The 18,898-nt window shown below is 39.0% G+C and overlaps 2 protein-coding genes across 6 annotated transcripts in view; one reads left to right on the top strand and one right to left on the bottom strand.

The window, feature by feature from the left end:
* Nucleotides 1-1,144, bottom strand: part of PAX6 (paired box 6) — a 31,199-nt gene extending 30,055 nt beyond the window's left edge. For 2 of the 5 annotated variants that reach the window (XM_065592494.1, XM_065592496.1), the window contains exon 1: nucleotides 992-1,144. The gene's annotated coding sequence lies outside the window, so the exon portion shown is untranslated. The remainder of the gene's footprint in view (nucleotides 1-991) is intronic. The other 3 variants (XM_065592490.1, XM_065592491.1, XM_065592485.1) reach the window with 3 other exon arrangements.
* LOC135983075 (uncharacterized) overlaps nucleotides 1-18,898 on the top strand; it is a 123,223-nt gene that overhangs the window by 52,933 nt on the left and 51,392 nt on the right. The window lies entirely within an intron of this gene.

Raw genomic sequence — 18,898 nt, 5'->3', positions numbered from 1 at the left:
GCATATATATGCATAGCCTGTCTGAGAAAGGTTGTACGTATCTCTACACCTGGATAGAATGTGCATGAAATACATTTCAATCCGCACGCATGGCATAGGACGCGGGTAGGTTTGAGAATCAGTCAGCAATTTCTAAGGTTTCAAGATTTACTTCACTGTACACTGTAACTTATCAAACTCGTCAATGTCCCCCCCGCGCTGCGAATTGTGCAGCAGATTCCCTTTGCTTTGACCACAGCCTGCCTTAGTGCCTTGCTGCGAGAGCAGGGTGTGACGGAACACTGTAACTTGAATCCCCCTCGTTCTACCTCAATGGAAATCGTTAATTATTAGGTCTTCCTAAGTAAAGCTCAGATCACACGGTCGGGGGATTTAAAATGCTACCAAACTATGTGAACCGCATTCTTTCATTTCTATCTGAACTCTGAGAACCGAATCAAATATTTATACCGTTCGGTAGTTCAAGTATCAACACTTTCCAAACGGTAGAAACTTTCACACTAATTCTAGCCGCTGTTTCCAAACAGGCGAGATAATTGTTCAAGCTGAAGCTATCATAAGATACTTTTTTCCCACCCGTTGTATAGGGTTTTTGTAATATGTATATATATATTACAAAAAATTACACAAAAGGTGAGAAAACACACACACACATATATATAAGATAAAACCTATACGATTAACTGAATTGCACTAGAAGTGACCATGTTTTCAAGCAGCAATTAATACTTGCAGAAGTCCTCACCCCAAATATGTTAGACTCCACGCTCAGGCCAGCTGATAGGCACTGATCCTAGCACCAGAGAATAGCAGAGCTTTAAAGAAGTTCCTATACTTGGCCCATTTCTAAGACAATCAGATAAACACGAACAAAGCTCACATCAAAACAGGCAAAGAATTCAGCAAAGGAGAGAGAGAGCGGGTCGAATTATTATTTTAAGAGCAAACCGGTGGCACTGAAAATGAATGTATAAAAGGAGCATAATGTTACCTGTTACAGAGAGTGCAGACAGATGAACCTGACCTGCCGATTCCCACACTATTAAATTGCCGATAGTAGGTAACTGGCAGGTTTGATCGCCAATTTCTACATAAGAATCTGCCACACAGTTTAAATGTCAATGACAATAAAAAAGAGGGTGTCTCGCTTTGCACTAACTTTCCCTTAATATCAACGCCAGCGCCTCCCTCATTGGCTGGGCTGCCGCGGTGACGTCACGGAGGACAGTAGTTAGAGCTCAGCTAATAAGAAATTTTAGATAACAGCATATAGGGCCTAAAATCTTTCCCACACTGTATGCTCCTCCTAAATCCAGTGTATTTTAAGGAACTGTTATTCTATGGAAATGTCAACGCCTACCAGTCACAGTTGTTTATCCTTACATTTCCAGATTGTAAGGCAAATATGACATTATATATTACACTGTAAAATACCATTTAGGTGGGTTCATACAGCTGTCTTTAGTAGCGGTGGTGTAGAGACGTTACTGAGAGAAAAGCTAGCTATAGAAGAGTGGCCAGACTTTCGAATATGCAAGTTCAACCTTCTGCATCCTTTCCCCGTCGTTTCGGTCTGTCTCACCTTCTAATCTTATGTGGTTACTGCGCCCATCCTCCCCGTCCCCCATCTTTCTCAAAGAGGAACGCTTGCCTTCTTATCGCAGACACAAACCTTCCTCCTGAGGTTTTAATTATGACACAGCCTGTTTCAAAGCAGAAGTTGTGATGCCAACTATCAGACTCTTGTGAACTAATAGGTAGAGCGAGGCAGCCCAAACTGTCCAAACTTAAAGGTAACTTTACCCTACTTTCGGATTGACCCTACTGCATAGATCATAAAATATCCAGTCACCCAGTTACCAATAAAAATACATTGATGCTATATTGCTTCTCGGATTCTGTTTACTGAATAGGTCCAGTCAGGTAGAAAATAAAAATGTTACTTGTGGTTGGCTACCTGGATTATTGCAGTGTCGGAATAAGATTATACACTCCTATATCCAAACAATTCTTACTAAGCAGTAGGACGCCATCTAAAAATACATGTCTGTAAAGTTAAGTCAAAAATGGGTCGATTTGTTATCAAACTGGATGCCAATACATGTTAACTATTTTAAAAGAAGAAATTCATGCTGAGTTTTGACTTTTCCCTTGAATTTTTTAAAAAAATTGATCATAAATGCACTGTTTAATACTCAGGTGAGAAGGATTGAGAAGGGAGACCAATTTCTTCCAAAGGTTTATAAGATATACCAATCGCCCTTCGAGAACTTTTACTAGCAGGAACTGCTTGCTGTGTATATCTACCTTTCAGTTCGTCTTTAAAAACTAGGTTCAAACGGCTAAATCGGTTGTAATGTAATTCTTAAACTTTTTGGGAGAACAGAGATCGTACTCCACAAACACAATGTCTAACTTCATTAGCAGGGACTGGGAAATGATGAACGATTACTTCTGCAGAATACAGGTGTGGTTCTTGTCTTACCCTAAATATTAAAATGTATTAAAGTTTATGGGTAATGGTGAAATTGACTTGTTCTACATGTCACAGTGTTGGGCAGTTTCTCTTGCCATCAATTGGCTATTGGAGAAACTACAGTAATCAATACTCGTCTTATTAAAATAGCTTTTGTAGATAACCTCGTCACGTATTTTACTTGAAATCCTGAAGAAAGGACAAAAATGCTCCTTAGTTACCCAGAGAGCCTTATTTGTACTTATCCCACTAGGTTTTTCTCTTATCTGCATTCTGTCCCATTAAAGACAGAGAGACCATTATTTGCACATACTTGTCGAGGTAAATAATTTATCAGAAAAGAGGTACACCCTAGTCGATAGTTTGATTGAACTGAACTTAAATGTTCCAGGAACCCGCATTCTGTCTTTGATTTGTCTGAGAGTTCTAGTTAAATTGGAAGTAGTTTTGGAAAGGGATTTTTTTTAATTACAGAGCACCCACATTCTCTTCACTAAACTCCCTCTCTAACTAACAAAATATTATGTATATTTGACCTCTGGACAGTATCTTTGTAATCGGTTTTCAGTGACTAGTTTTGCAGAATATATTCCTGTATTGGATCTATCCCACTGGAACAAGGATATCGGTATATTGGTTACAATATATAGACTTACCCTTGGGCTAGGGAGGGTCTTTTTTTTTTTTTTTTTTTTTTTTTGCCAGTTTGAATTAGGTTTCTTTGCTGATCGTCCTTGTTTTCCAAAAGCCAATATTTTGATGACATTTACAACTGTTTGGGAGTTAGGAATTGTGAAGCCTCTTTCCCTTCCTATGCACTGGCATAAGGATTCGCTCACTGTTGTGTTGAGCGGAGAGAACACCCTGGAAAATGAGTGGTCGCATGCTAAGTGTTGGGACAACATTTATAGGATGCGTGTGTGGGAGGCGGCGGGGGGAACATTCACCAATCTGCTGTTCTCGACCGTGCCAAATGTTGCTCTGCATCTGAAGGCTTTTGGTGCACGTTAACAAACAATGTAATTTTTATTTGGAGGGCTCCACCTTCGCTCCTTGGTCTGTTTGCTCACCTTTCCACCGGGCAGAGGGGCAAGCGCCCTTCTTCTGCAAGGTAGCGAGTGGCTAATGCTGCTCTGGTTGAAAGGCGAGGCTGGGAGCGGGCTGTCAGGAAGGTGTTTCACTGATTGTTTGGAGTCGTTGCTATTAAGGGACTCCGGATCCCTGCAACCCAGCAGGGTTCTTGAAGGAAGCACTGGAAACACCACGGCTCCCGCCTGCTTATCTGGCTGTCAATAAAAGGAGATGGCTCCTAAAGCAGGGCCAGGTGCTGCCTTCCCTTCTCTCCAAACTGCGCAGCTCTCCAGAAACCGATCAGGCGTGAAGCCAAGTCTGCTTGGCCAGGCCCTCCGTATAGGCAGACAAACAGTCCCCTAGCCAACACCAGAGCGTTGCTCTATTTGCCTTTTTAGAGCTAAAAAAGGAAAGGAAGGAAGGGGGTAAGCTGGGAGCAGAGTCCGTGTTTGGCTTTACGATCACCGCAGTATTTAGGGCTGCAAAGTAAAGCTGGAAAGTCAATCTGTCAACAGCAATCTGTCCCACGGCCGCGGAGTTCGGGGGTGGACGGCAGTGGGTTTCTGAGCATAACGCCGCGTTCCGGGCTGTATCCCGTGGCTGTTTCATTTACACGTTTTTCTCTCACGCATTTTAGCTGAGGATAATCCCAGTCCCTCTGCAGCTCATAGTGCACAGCGACCTGGGATGCTCAGCCCCACGACTGAATCCATGGCACTTGTAGGTGGCCTGTTTAAACCACGATTTTTTAACCATTGCAAACAAAGGGTGGGTGCCGGCGGTGGCGGAATAACCGTACTATTATGTCTGAAATAACAGTGTATCTCACTACCTGTCATGAAACCCAGCGAGTTTAAAAACCCAGCAGACTGAAAAACAACTGCAGCAAGTGATCATAGTCATCACCCTAAATGGAAATGTTTTTGTCAGGTTTTTCTCAGGCAGATAATTGTGCCTTAGAAAACCGCAAAGCCTCTCTTATATCTAGTTGTGCTCGTTGGGTCTAAACCCTTCACCTGGGTTGTGAGAGGCCCCCAACGAGAAGTAGTCGAAATCCCTTTATAATAAAACTGTGCAGAAATTCACATGCCATATACTGCTAACGAGGGAACAGAGCTTGGATGGAGGGAGGAAAAAGTAGCCTTCCAATGAAAGCGTTGGCTGTTCAGTGTTCTGATGTGCAGAATACTTGAAAGCTGTGAAGCCACTCTGAATCGGATGCAGGCAGAGATACAATAATGTGTTACAAATTTATAAGCATTATACATATTTGATTTATACAGAGATATGAAGGAGTTTTTTTAAGGATGCCCCAAACCCCTGTGTTCACATAGATTGAGCAATTCTCAACACACACTGTAATAATGAGCTTTAATTCTCTATCCAAGCAGAACTTGAGCAATAATAATAAGCACATCAGAACAATTTGTTTACTGTGGCATTGCACAGACTGCAGGGTCCAAGACTAGCTACAATAAACGGTAAAAACCAAAGGAAACCTTGTAGAACAGGGGGAAAAATATTGCGAGTAGAAATGTGGCTTGGCTTTCAAGGAAAGAGACACTTGACTAGCACTTTAGCTGGGATCTATTACCCTTGTCCAAGGTATGTGTTTTTAAATACTTTGTGTACGTAGCTGGCTTTTCCTACCAATCGGTGTTTTCCACGACACGTTTGTTCAGATTGTCTGATATTTATCTTTTCCATACAAGATTACATTTAAACGTTGAATGATTTAGAAATGTAATTTGATGTTTTTATCCTGTACATTCAGTTTTCTTGCAGTTCAATAGAATATGGATAATCCAGTGTTTTCAAAGAAAAAATACTTAAAATATTATTAAAATGGCTTGTGTCTGTGTTAATATCTAGACATCTGAGTTATTTCACCACGTTATATATAGAATCTCACCTAAAGGGCTTCCATTCAGCCTGATAAAGAATTCTGTCTCTATTTCTGTAAGGTGGACAACAAACAAGACTAATATAATATAACCAATACGTTACATCATTAAAAAAAACCCCTCTCCAAATCCTAAACTTGTTTTAGCAAGACTTTTTGCGTGTGTATTTGTGTGGTTTAATTCAAGATGCCGAAAGAGACTTCTGTGAACTGAAGCGTCCAAAAGACAGACATTTAGCAAAGATAATATTTGCCATCATAAGAAATCCCGACGTAGATGACTATATAATAGGTCTATTATTTGCAACGCTGTACGCCTTGTCTTCTCATAAAAAAAGAGCAAGATTTTAAAAGTTCTTATGCTCAAGGTAGAAAAATATATCCTAACTTTGTGTCTGGGTTTCCCCCCTTTCTTCCCGACGACTCCTAATGATATTAATTTGTCTAAAAGTTTATTCAGGATTGTCTCGAATTATTTCCCTTTTCTCTCCTTTAAAACATTTTCATAATAAGCGTAACTCTGGACAATGTTTGATTTGTTTTTCTCCCCTCATCCCGGTTTTAGCCTGAGACATTAGCTGAATTCCCTGGGGGTGATTGGATGCAATTCGCTGAAAGTCGACAGGCACGTCCTGGATGTTAGAAATTCACTTTTCCTCAACGTGACAAGGCTGAGTTCGATCTACAATTGTATTTGAAAGGGCAATGAGCGGAAAGATCTCCCGTCATTACAGCCTCGCTCTCCTTTAGCGAAATAACAAGATACTTCATTTGCACACAAACGCTCATAAAAACAAAAAAACAAAACAAAAATAACCCCCCGACCCTCAGTCACTCTTTAATAAAAAGCTATCGCTGCATAATGTAAATGTGTGTGTGTGTGTGTGTGTGGTTGGTTCGTTGTCTGTGGTTGTGTGTGTGAAGTTTCACAAGGTATCGGAGCTCCCCCAAAGCGCCCATGTGATCAAGTTGACTTTTTACTTTAAATCTTGAATAAGATGTGAGTTGTAACAAGGGGATTTGCACTTACTCCATGACCCTTGTAATTGGATTAAATATAGACTGAGACGTACAAAAACATACCAAGATTGACACCTGCCAACTGGACTTCCTTATGATTGATTGTGATGCTTCGTGCTGGCAACAATAATGAAATAAATTGTATGGATAAAACAGCACATTTGTCATTTCCGTGCCATAAGAGAGGAAGCCAGCGTGTTAGGCAAGCTGTTAGCTGACAGACAAGAACAGCAGACAAAACTAAAGAGCTAAACAAGGATCCCAGATATTGACAAGACAAATTATAACTTGTCACAACCTTTTTAAATTCAGAAGTTTTCAATTAACATATATATTGCTGTTACATATAAGACAAGGAGGACTTAAAACATAAACTTCAAATCTTTGGAGGGCTCCAATATTGTTTGGCATTTGCTTTGCTCTGCAGCTCTGCGCTCACAGGGACAGCAAAGCAATCGATAGATGTCACCAAATCACCCGTGCCAGGGAAACATCTCAGTAACTTCAGTATCAGTCTTCCTAATACAAACCGTGTTTTACTACCTGCGGTAACCAGCTAGGTGAGCTCTTAGGGAAATGACTCACAACTTAATTCATTCCTCATTAGGGTATAAACTAGCAGGTGTGCGGGGCGGTTGGTGGATGGGGAGTATTTAAACATATCTGAAGTTTGAATGACTCTGCCGACTTCGCCGGACACAGCTTCAATGGCTGATGTTATGTAACCACACAAGTCTAATCGCTTTCTCCCATCCCATTATGAGGCTCATGGAAGGGTTCAGGCATAAATGCAGTTTGTTCTGGAGAGAAAGAGCGTGCTTTGATGGGTAAAAACGCTCTGACAAAAGCCCTCCTGACTGGCCTGATTGCAGGTGGCAAAAGGGCAGGCGCCCACCGCACCCCAGCAGAAGTTTTTGAGAACTAGACTAAATAAACGTACTGCTTAGCTTCTGCCTCGTCTGTTGGCCTGACAACAGCCGCGGAGCGCTCTTCACGAACACGCGGTGGGTTACAGAGGCACACAAGTGCCTTCGCTTTTATTCCTGGTCAGGGCTGTTTTAACCTGTCACAGGTTTCTGAACGGCTGCAGATCCCTTCGCTATGACAGTATGGTACTGTGGGTCTGTACCTCAGAAGCCTCCCCTATTTTGGCTTTGCATAACTGTGAGGACAGTTTCCCCTCCCGACCCAATGAGGCGCTCAGTATTTCAAGAAAGGCCATCCACTTTACTAAGCAGAACAATTCATATTTTCCTGCTTACTAGCCACCCAACTCACTGTGCCAGCTCGGGGTGCTGGACAGTGTAAGCAGTATACAAAGACCTGTTTCTTGCTATTTAGACAGGACACTGCGTTGGGGACTGAATGTGGGCGCAGCTTGAGAAAAGAAACCCCACGCTTTAAATGCAAAGGATCCAGGGTGACCCTGTAATTGCATCTTTCATGTGGTGTGTTGTCTGAACCATACAGGTATTTAGTTGCTTTGTAGCGTGCCAGTTGTCAGGTTATAAATCTCCTTCAACTTGGCACGTACTGACAACACGACCATTTGTGGTTTGTCTTATAGGTAATTGATATGAATTTATTGCTCCTGGAGGATATTTGTGGACAGAGGCGATCTACATGGGTGCACGTGCAGCACTTTGATCGATAAGACATCGCGCGAACTTGTAGAGCGAACCACTTCGTATGTGTCAGTGTGTATGTAGAAAAGTTCACGCCCTTGATTTGTTTTTGTGTGTATAAGCAGGTGAGATGTAGGTTCAGTGTAACTTCAGGATGGATATATATACAGTGAAGCAATTGTAGTGGGGTTATGCATTATTCCTTTTAAACCTCCCCCCATCGAAACAGCTCCATGGGGTTATTTATCTTTCTGATAGGACTGAAAGAGAGAGTGCTTCTTGCAATCAGATACCTCTGGTTTGCATTATGACCTATAAGCATCACACAGGACAGTCTGATATGAAGAAAATATTTTAATGTCAGATGCCTATAAACAGTTGTTCCGATTTATTAGGGGAAAAATTAGTCTTAAATGTCAGAGTGAACAGAATAATATATAGTTTTATATCATATGTAAAACTATATATTATTTTATATATATAAATATATAAAATATATGCAGCCTTTCGGTTTGCACCGTCACCAGATACTCTCTACAAATGTCAAAATGCTCATTTAGTTTAGCTAGGCCTGGAGCCATTTTCCTGGTATTTTAGTATTTACAGCCCATTCTAAAAGAATTATAGTGTGTTCCCGAAAGGAGAACACTATCAAACGTACACTGGATTTTGAAAGCTTTGAGGCTGGCTGCTGTACCATCCCCATATTGGGTGTTGGAAGCATAATGGTAGCTGAAATTTCATTTGGTTTAAAGCTGATTAGTATAGAGCTTTTTTGTGGCACAAAAACTTGTTATATCCACCCTTCTAAAGTGTTTGCTTTGGGTTTTTATAACTTGACAGAAATGAGAAGTACCCAGGGATTAGGCTGATCGGTTACTTAACTACATTTTAAAGTAATTTCTGGGACAAATTGTATTTTCTAGCCTGATAGGCAAATTTTAGCCCCCTCCTCCCAACAATCAATTAAATATCTTGTTAAACTAAACTCTTTATAGAATCTGACAATTTTGTCAACGAAAATGGCCAAACATTAACCCTGATCAATTTGCAAACTTTACCTGGGAAAGCCCGGGACACTGCATTTAAACCTGCTCAGGTCTTTAGCCACCAGTAGAAGAAATAAAGAACACAAAGGGATCTGTAGTGTTTGTATAAAATATTTGACTTCGATCTTTAAGGGAACTACTAGACCCATGCGTCTCTTGTGCAAATAATTGATGCACTGCACATTCAAATTGTTTGTATCCTTATGCTAGATCAGACCAGGGCTATATGTGAGTCATTTATTACTTCATCTTCTCACAATTTCCAGGGCAGAATAGAACTTCTATGTTAAAATCCAAAATAATAAGATTCTTTAGCAGAGAGAGTGTCACACTTCAGATAATTGCAAGCCAAGGAACCTGAATCGTTACAGGCCCAGTTAACATCTGTAATTAGCTAAACCATACAATACTTCTCTTAGGGAGCATTCATTTTTTATTTCGGTTTCTTTCATCAGAGTTAGTTTTATTTCGGTCTAGAGGAAACAAATGGCAAGAGAGTCTCTCTCTCTCTAGATAGATATAGATATATGTCTCTGTAGCCATTTTTGAAAGAAAAATCAAGTCCCAATTTAACAAAAATAGCTAATATTCTAAAGCGACCTTTCCATTTGCTGTAATTACTACCAAACTCATTCCTCTAAATTAAATGCTGGAAGTTATTTGAATCCTTCTAAAGAAAAAAAAAAAATAAGTTCCATCGAATTAGTTTTAGCCTGCCTGCTCTCCCCAGTGACTGCATCTATTAACATTATAATCTCAAACACCATTTTTTATGTAACACTATTGTTAGTAAATCAACTCCTCAGGTCCACGGAGACGCTGACCCCTGGCAATTGAGTGAAAGTGTAATTATCTCCCCGAATCTTGGACAGATTTAAGAGATTACATTTCAACTAAATCTATATCAATGCTAATTTTTTCCCAGACTCCAGGTGCTAGGCACTAGGAAATGGTGTTCCTGCCCAGCAGAATGGTTTACAAAGAGGAGAGGGCTTGCTGTGTAGAGGGCCAAAAGAAATGAATCCCCACATAAAATTACACCTATTTTTGCTACAAAACCTGGTTCTTATATGGCAAAGTTAAACAAAGCAGCTATGCTAAATTAGCGTTAAATAAAGGCTAGTTTAATGCTCGGTTACAGTCAACTGGTGTATATTGGATGGCTAATTGTCTATCAAAATTAAAAAGAAAAGAACAAATGATTCGTTATGAGAAGGTGTTAAAAGCTTCGACAAAAAGGACATTTCACAAATATAATTTCTGTGGATGGTGAATTGTCCTTTTGAAGCTTTATTTTTAATGCAGTAAAGGCCTAAAAGTAAACTCTCTAGCTATGACTAATGGAGAGCAGTGTGCTCTTTTATTCGGAAACCGTCTATATAAGAAAAAAAATCACTATAATAAAATCTGAAGGGCAATATTCTTGTAAGAAACTGGAATAAACATATATGTGGTTTCGAACGGCTACTTAAATAAATAACGCCAGGGCAGTAAAAAGGCATTTGAGTGTTATTTGGTCTATGGTTAAAGAAAACTAATCGATTGCTGCGTGGGGAGCGGAGCTAAATTACAAATCAACCGAGATTAGCAAGAAGAAAACAATATTTGCGAGATTGCAATAAAGGAGAGAGTTCCTTCGTTAGAAGTCTTCTGCGCTACTTCTTAGGAAAAAGTGTCAGACTCTTCTGATCTTTACCCCTCTGAGTTTCCTCCCAGCGCAAACAGATTTTTGTTAACTAATTGGCTCTGAAATATTCCAGAAAAGGAGACAAAAAAGTAGCAGGAATAATGATAAAAAGATTTGTTGTTCAAAGTTAATTAAACATGAAAGCAACAAAAATGCAATGGAGAGGCGTCAGCCCCACTCGCGTCTGATGAATTCGACACCAATTTTGTCGATATGCATTATAAGGAGATGGAGGCTTGCTGCTTACATGGGAGTAAATGTAAGAGAATCCAAGTATGCAAAAAAGCCCAAACTAAATCATGCAGCAAGAACGACAAACCGTCTGGAAAATGGATCCATGGAGCAGCAGGAATGTACTTTTTTATCTTTGACAACTTGTGTCCTAAAGAAAGTATCTTGAAGATAATTGAAATGATTACAATTCATTGCTGCAGTACTTTGAATATGAACAGTCGAATAATGAAATCTTAGCAATACAACAAAAATTTAATTTACATTATACCATTGCTTGAGTTTGTTTTATGCCCAGCTTCCCCTAGAAATTTTGTGTTAATACATAATTCTGTACTGCGATGCATTATTCATATTTTTTGGTATTGTTTTTCCCCTTCCTTCCCCAGTAATGGTCTCCTCTGAAACTTCAAGGTGTAGATGCAAATGAAGAGTGACTGTTGCCTATCAGTCCCAGATTATGGTGCATATTCTGGGAGGAAATTAAAAAAAAAAAAAAAAGAACTCAGTTCTGACGTACTGGGGTCTACAGAGAGTTGCTGTCTGAAGCTTCGATCCTGACCTCGACTGAAATGTGATTAACCTATTAGTAAAAGCAAAACAACAACAAAAAATATTCTAGACATAGCTGCCAAAGTTGAGTGATTGATGCTCAAGCCTCTTCGAGTCCCGTGGAGATAATATTCCACACGTGAAAATATCCCTCCTGTGTTCAAATTCATTTACATTTGAGTAAGAGCTCCGCAGCGTCCCTAGAATAAAGTGCATCCTATTTAATTTAGTTGGCAAATGCATCTTAGTTCAGTTTGCAGCAGCTACAAATGGAGAAGCTGGGTATTTGCTACATAGATCTTGAAAGCTCAGATGTGTACATTTTGAGTGATTATTTTGATGACTGATTTGCCCCGTTTGGGGAGGACTTCATATACATTTAAAGAAAGGCAAAGTTCAAACCATTGTTCCTTAACTCAGTGACTACCTTCTTTATTACAACAAGAGGGTGTTATATAAATACATGTAATTCCCTAAATAAGAAAGGAATGGCAAGATGTCTCTATTACAGATGGTGGATAGAATTAAGAACTCAAACTATTACATAGGCTTTATTTTAGTAATGACATGGAAAGAAGTCAGAATAAGTTCCTTGCTGAATGAGTGTTAACCATACAGCTTACACATTGCAGAATACGATTTTTTTTTGATCCTCATAATATTAGATGGTGTTTTTGCACAGAATGCAAAAGATCTGACTCTCTCTCTCTCTCTCTGGTTTTGCAGATTGTGTAGTAGGCAGCCTGTCTTTTAATCCAAATCAGAAATGGCCCAGTATACATCCTCAACACAACTAACTGTTTCTAAAAAAGAAAAAAAAGAAAGAAAGAAAAAAAAAGACCATCTGGTAATTGTCTTTCTTTAGATCTTCCCTTAATTATGCTTTTAATTAAAGATGGTTCAAGGCATTGGACCACATGAAGGGCAGTAATTACAAATTACATTACAAACCCAACAGATGTAGCTCTATCTGCTGGGAAAAAGGTACCGGAATAAAATTTGACTAAACTTTAGGATAAATTAATCCGCTGCCTTGAGAACAGAAGCACATTTTTTATTATGCAGACTCTAGCCAGGATTTAAGTTCTCTGTCATGATTGTTTTCATATTTCTTTGACATCTATTGATTTGGAGGCAGCTGCAAGGCTTTGTCACAAGAGAGAAGAGCAGTCACAATATATTAGCTTGATGGCATAACTCGAATATGAGTAGGAAGGATAGAAACATGACAGGGCATCACATGATCGGGTGATGGGCCTCCAACAAAATAAAGAAATTAATTTTTAATAGACGCTTTAAAATACCACAGCTAGTGTAACAGTGACGGAAACAACAGTGCTGTTAATTATCTAGCACTGGAGGGTCAGATCTTTATCCCAAAAGGGTTTGAGGAGATGTGTTTTAATTTTCATTTAGGACTTATTTTTTGTAGTAAGTGAAAGTCACAAGGAGTAATCCTCATCATGAGAGATTTCCAAATCATCTAACTACCCTATGCCAAAGAATGAAGGTGTATTTAAAATATTAGGGAGACTGAGAAGGTTGAATGATGGTGGCATCACAGAATTTCTCTGCAAGAGCCTGGAAATAAATATACCATTTCACCCATAATTTGCTGAGAAAATAAACTATGAAATCTCAAACTGCATCAGTTTAAACCTCCTTTTATTAGTGTATGCAAACAAACAAAAAAGCAATAGCCATTGCAATAGGAGAAAGCACTATGTTCTCAAAGATTTTTCTGGGGCATTTCATCCCAGTAATCTGTGGTCACTGATGGGGCTATGTAAGCTATTTACAATGCATATTTTAGGATTGCAGGAATACACCAGTATGAACTGTTTGTAAATAGCCTGGTTTCAAGAAGCTGGCTGGTGCATTAGGAGGCGATCAAGAAATTACGGGTGTAAGGATTTACAAAAATCAAGTTCTGGTTCAGTGGATAAACACATAATTGAAAATCAAGAAACTGTTTTTTAAGACTACCTCCAGTTCAAAGTATGCACTTCTCCAGCGTTTTGCCAAAATCCTGTGCTAAACATATAACCTTGGAGTTTTAAGTATTTGAGCAGGTTTGGGCAAGATACCAGAACTATTGCAAGTGAGGCTGTTGGTTAAAAACAATCATTGCAGTTAATCTTGAATGTGGGGACAGAAGGAATCTATATGTCAGACACTTCATCAAATCACTATTGAGGGCTCTCTCTCTCTTTCTCTTTTTTGTAAGTTGGGCCATTTCTGTCACCTGTTAATCATCTTCATGGTCCCCCACCTCATCCATCCCCTTTGGAAATGCATGACAAAAGTCTGCAGAGTCTGATTCACTTTGGGCTAGGTATTGTCTCACATTCTGGCTGAAATATGTTTATCAGAGCTGTAATGCGGATGGAAGGCCGTCTTCAACACATCAAATCAGAAAGGGAAAACTTCGGGTGCCACCTTGCTCAGATTTTCCCATTCCTGCCTGCAATATTGAAACAGAAACACACGCAAAACATAGAAGTGGATACACACATAGATGCAGATGTAAACACCTACAGCATGAACAACACACACACATGCACAGTCACACAGTGTGCATCTTTCTTTCTTACACACAAGGCCAAAATCTTAAATCCTAATCCTGTCCTTTCTCAGGCAAAACTCCCAACGTGCGTTTTGCTCCAATATGCCCTGCAGGATTTGGGCCCTATCCAATAGGCCCCCAAGACACACACAGCACACGACAGACACAGAAATATTAATATAGACACACACCTCATGCACAAATACAGACACACATTCACACACACTTTATTAATAGTGTTACATTTTTTCATTCTGACTTGTGTCAACCACTATGTCTTCTAATCCATTTTCATTACCATTTCTGGGTATCATTCTGCTCTAACTGAAGAAATAAGAAAAACTCCTTGTCTGTGGGACAAAGGTGGGACCTCATGAGAGGTTAGTTATTCGGAAAGACCTCTTTAGATGTCCTTTAATCTTCAAGCCCAGTTTTTTTAGTAATATTATAAATTATGATTTCAAAATGTCAGCATCTGAATAAGTACTGTTATCTAAATACGGCATGGACTAGATTGTAGCCTGTATACTCACTTTATTTTACAATGGGTAAAATATTTGTTCCAATTTTAGGCCTGGATTCTGTCACCACCTTCAAGCTGTTTGTATAAAGATGGCTATGATGATAAAATTCCATATTTGAAATGCAGAATAACCTCATGTTTAAAGTCATCAATCTCTTTTAGCCTCATGTTATATCACATGAGGAATTCTAATTCCTCTTGGCCTTAATTGGTGTACTATGAAAATGGCATATCCTTTTGTGGAAAACTGATATATTTAGAATCACTAATGTAAATTATTTACAGGACATTATATACTATTGGATTGCTGAAACGCTCCTAGTCCTTCTTCATGGATACATGTATGTATATATTTACACACATGCACACACATCCCAAGCTCAAGAAACAAAAGTAATCAGCTTTAAATTGATAAATGCTAGGAAATTCAGAGTTAAGTTTGCTATACTACCTTAAGTCAGTCCTTTGTGATTAGGTAGTTTCCTATAATCCTTATCATTATGTATAGAAAAGTTACTTGGTAAACATGTTTACTAACTGTGTTGAAAAGTTATTTTTATTTTAGTGCTATTACTTATTACAAATTTTGCCTTTTTTCTGCTTACATAAGAGATTGTGAAATTTAAGTTCCTATTCAGAATTTTTCATCAGTTTCTTCAACAAATTATTGTTGGTCAGCAGGTCATTTGAAAACATCTCTTTGTGAACATTTATAATCAGTTCTGTGTTTGTCAGTTACATAAATCACATGGTCTGTGGGTAAAAACCTATATAGAATAGAATGTGTGTGTGTCTGTGTGTATTTCCTCTACAGTGTTAACCACTACATTGGTGGTCTTTTAAAATTCCCTGTGTCCAATAGAAAGAGAATATATTTTTTTGTTATAGAGGTTCAGAGCTAGATTCACAAAAGGGGTTAGGCACCTAACTGCCACATTAGGAACCTAAATCCCAGAATCAGGCCCTGCTGAGAATCACAAAATTGCCAAACACTGTAGGTGCTTAAACTTGCTTAGCTCTTAAAGTTTTGCAGTAGAAGTTCTGTAGATGCCTATGTTGCTGCTTCTGCGCATGCGCACTGTATTCCCATGCCAGGTGTCTGGCTGCCTAAGCTTCAGAGTGATGCATGAGCTGGTCGAAGGTAGGCATTCCTCAATCTAACTCGCCTGCGGGGCCTGATCTGGTAAGCATGCTCAGACTTCGCCCACAGGATTGGCCCCCTCATAGACGAGTACACACAAACCCGAGTTTGTTTGTGAATCTAGGCCTCAATGTTCAGTGGAACACATGCTGCAGGACAAGAATTGGGCCAGTACTACATAACCACACACACACACGCGCGTACACACACACACACACAATTAGATATAGGTACAAATGTTTGTTTGTCTCTGTATAGTATATATTTATAGATTATGCATTTTAATAAACACAGAGCCAAATTTTCTTCTCATATTCTCCAGGTGGCTCTCCAGAAGAAGCACAGATCCTGAGTTGCGTGTTTCTTTCACGTATTCTGACCCATTTCCAAAACAAGCCATGTTTCAGGCAAAACTATAGTCACTTTTCTCAAATTGTGAAGTTATTCTGATGTTAGTGGCTGAAACAGGTGCCTTTGCCCTTGATCTATATATATTTACTTGATGGAAATATGAGGATGTGGCTCTTAATTAGCAGAGCACATTATGATTGACTTTGGAAGAAATTTAGGCTCTCGAGCCTCCTCAAATGTGCAGTCAGTAGAGAGCTCTCTGGTTACATTAACTATTACACATTTTTCCAGCTAAATCAGAGATCCAAAAGCAAAGCCTAGCACTCAGGGACATCCTATGGATTTGTGACTGTCTCTGGAGGACTTAGAATCCTAAAATCAATGAATGGATTACACTGATCCATGAACGTAGATGTCTCATCTGTGACAGATACAGTATTGTTGGTCTTCATTATACTCAATCATTTCAGATCATCATGCGGAGAAATACAATAGAATGACAAGAGTATTTTGTGGGGTGTGCAATACCTCTTAAGGAAGTGGAAGGCGTGTTATTGGATGAGGCAAAGCATGGACTGCAGGGATAAAATGCTGCAACCTATTGCAAAATGTCAGAGAATACATTATATTTCTGGGCTACATTTATTTTGCAATAACATCTCACACAATTCTGACTTAGTATCTGGGTGCAGAATATATAATTTCTTGGACATACAAATAACTTTCTATAACATATAAGTAACTTGCTTGATCCTGCAGTTTCACCTGTAAATAATTTATTCTTCATTGGCCCCTGTTCATCAAGGTACTTAAACATACATCTGTCTTTAAAATACGTGACTAGTACCAAATAATTCAATGTGAGAAATGCTGTGATCAGAGGAGTTAATGGGACTATTCACATAATTAAAACAATAGGCTCATATTTAAGCTGATCTGTTTTTATAATGCTAAGTAGTTACTATGAGCAACAGAGTTCTGCACTTTAAGTAACAGAGTTCTTCTGGTTTTGAGACCTATTTATGTATGAATCATTTTTATAACTGATATAATTTAAAAAATAAAAATAGAAGTAAAGAACAGGAACTGGACAACTACAGAAGATTATGGTGAATCCAAGAACATCAGTCAAAGATCCATACTGATTTACATAGTATATGGATAGAACCCTGGCCATGTTTGGTAAGAATTTGCATATAGAAAATTTGTCCAAAACCAGATCTACACATATATGTGAAAATCAAGAAGTACAAAACCATATGAGTGAAATTCTGGCCTCACTGAAGTTAGTGGGAGTTTTGTCATTGACCTCAATGGGGACAGGATTTCACCCTTTAAGTTCTACTGCTCTGCTCAAATGCAGAGATACTCAATTAGATCCACAATCTGCATGTAGATGGAAGGCAGTGTGAGACATAGAGTTTGTTGTTGGGTGAGCAGGTTTTCCAAAAGAGAGAACTTGTTCTCAGGGGTTTTTCAGGCAGTCCCAGCATCCCAAGTGATTCCTCTGAGTCACATCTTGACTTCATCTATTTAACCAAAAAGCTCCCCTCTCCTGCCAAGCTGTGACTATATATCATATGATACCAACATAGTTGTTTAGAACCTTTGGCTACAGTTCATGCACAGTTATAACCCATATTTGTGAAAGACGTATCCGTTCCGGATTCTCACGTAGAAGAAGGTGTGATGGAGGATCTTACAGCACAGCATGTGCTCAAATTCTTGCATAGAAAGGATTTTGCAGCAGCCTCGAAATTGATTCTTTTTCTTTTGCTGTTTTCAAACAAACCCCTAGCAATATTTCCTTTACATAGATATTTGGAAGAGTAATTAGCATCTATGTTAATTACAAGTCACTGAAGCACATGTCTGACACACGTTGAAGAAAGGATCTAAAACTAGGGACAAAATGTTGTGATATTTGACTTTTTAATCACAAAAAATATAATGTAAAGAAATGTAGCTGATGTGAACAACGTGCTTTATTATAAACAAAGATGAAGAAACTCATTTAGCTAAATTTCAATCCTAGGCCGTCAGTTTGAATTTGAAAATAAGATTTAAATCTGAACAGTAAGAGAGTCAATGGGGGTGGGGGATGGGAAAGGGACACAGAGGAACAGAAAAAAATATGCAATAAAAATGGGGATTAACACAGCAAAGGCTAGACAAGTGTAAAAGAAATATGGAGATATTTATATATATAAAAAGAAGAGATGGAATAAAGGAAGCAATCAGATGAAAAAAATAAATATGCTGCATATCTATATGGGACAACCACTTATACCAGCCTGGGGGAGCATAGCATAGGCTTCCTTTGGCATACAAAATATTTTGTTTAAAACATTGATTCCTCCTTGGGCAAAAAAATTAGTTTAAATTAAAGGAGTAAAAGTGCACAAATGTCCACTAGCTTGGGAAGCATATAACTCTCCTAATCAGGCCCTGATCCTGCCATCTACCAACAGGCCCATGTGGTTGTGTGCAACTCCAGTGACGTCAGTGGGACTCACGCCATTCATGTGGATAAGATTGCCGGATAGGTGCCCTGGGCGGTGAAATTCATAAAAATCTCAAACGGCACAAGGTTCTCCCCTCCCCAATTCTAAATAAGTTGATGTTTAGTGATAGATTTTTCCTATCTTCATACTATGCTTCTAAACCCAGAGAGAGTAATTGTTTCTTATAGCCTGCTGATCA

This window comes from Chrysemys picta, chromosome 4 (assembly GCF_011386835.1).
Source record: "Chrysemys picta bellii isolate R12L10 chromosome 4, ASM1138683v2, whole genome shotgun sequence".
In the NCBI taxonomy this organism is placed as follows: domain Eukaryota; kingdom Metazoa; phylum Chordata; order Testudines; family Emydidae; genus Chrysemys; species Chrysemys picta.
This window is presented reverse-complemented; position numbering and strand designations above follow the sequence as displayed.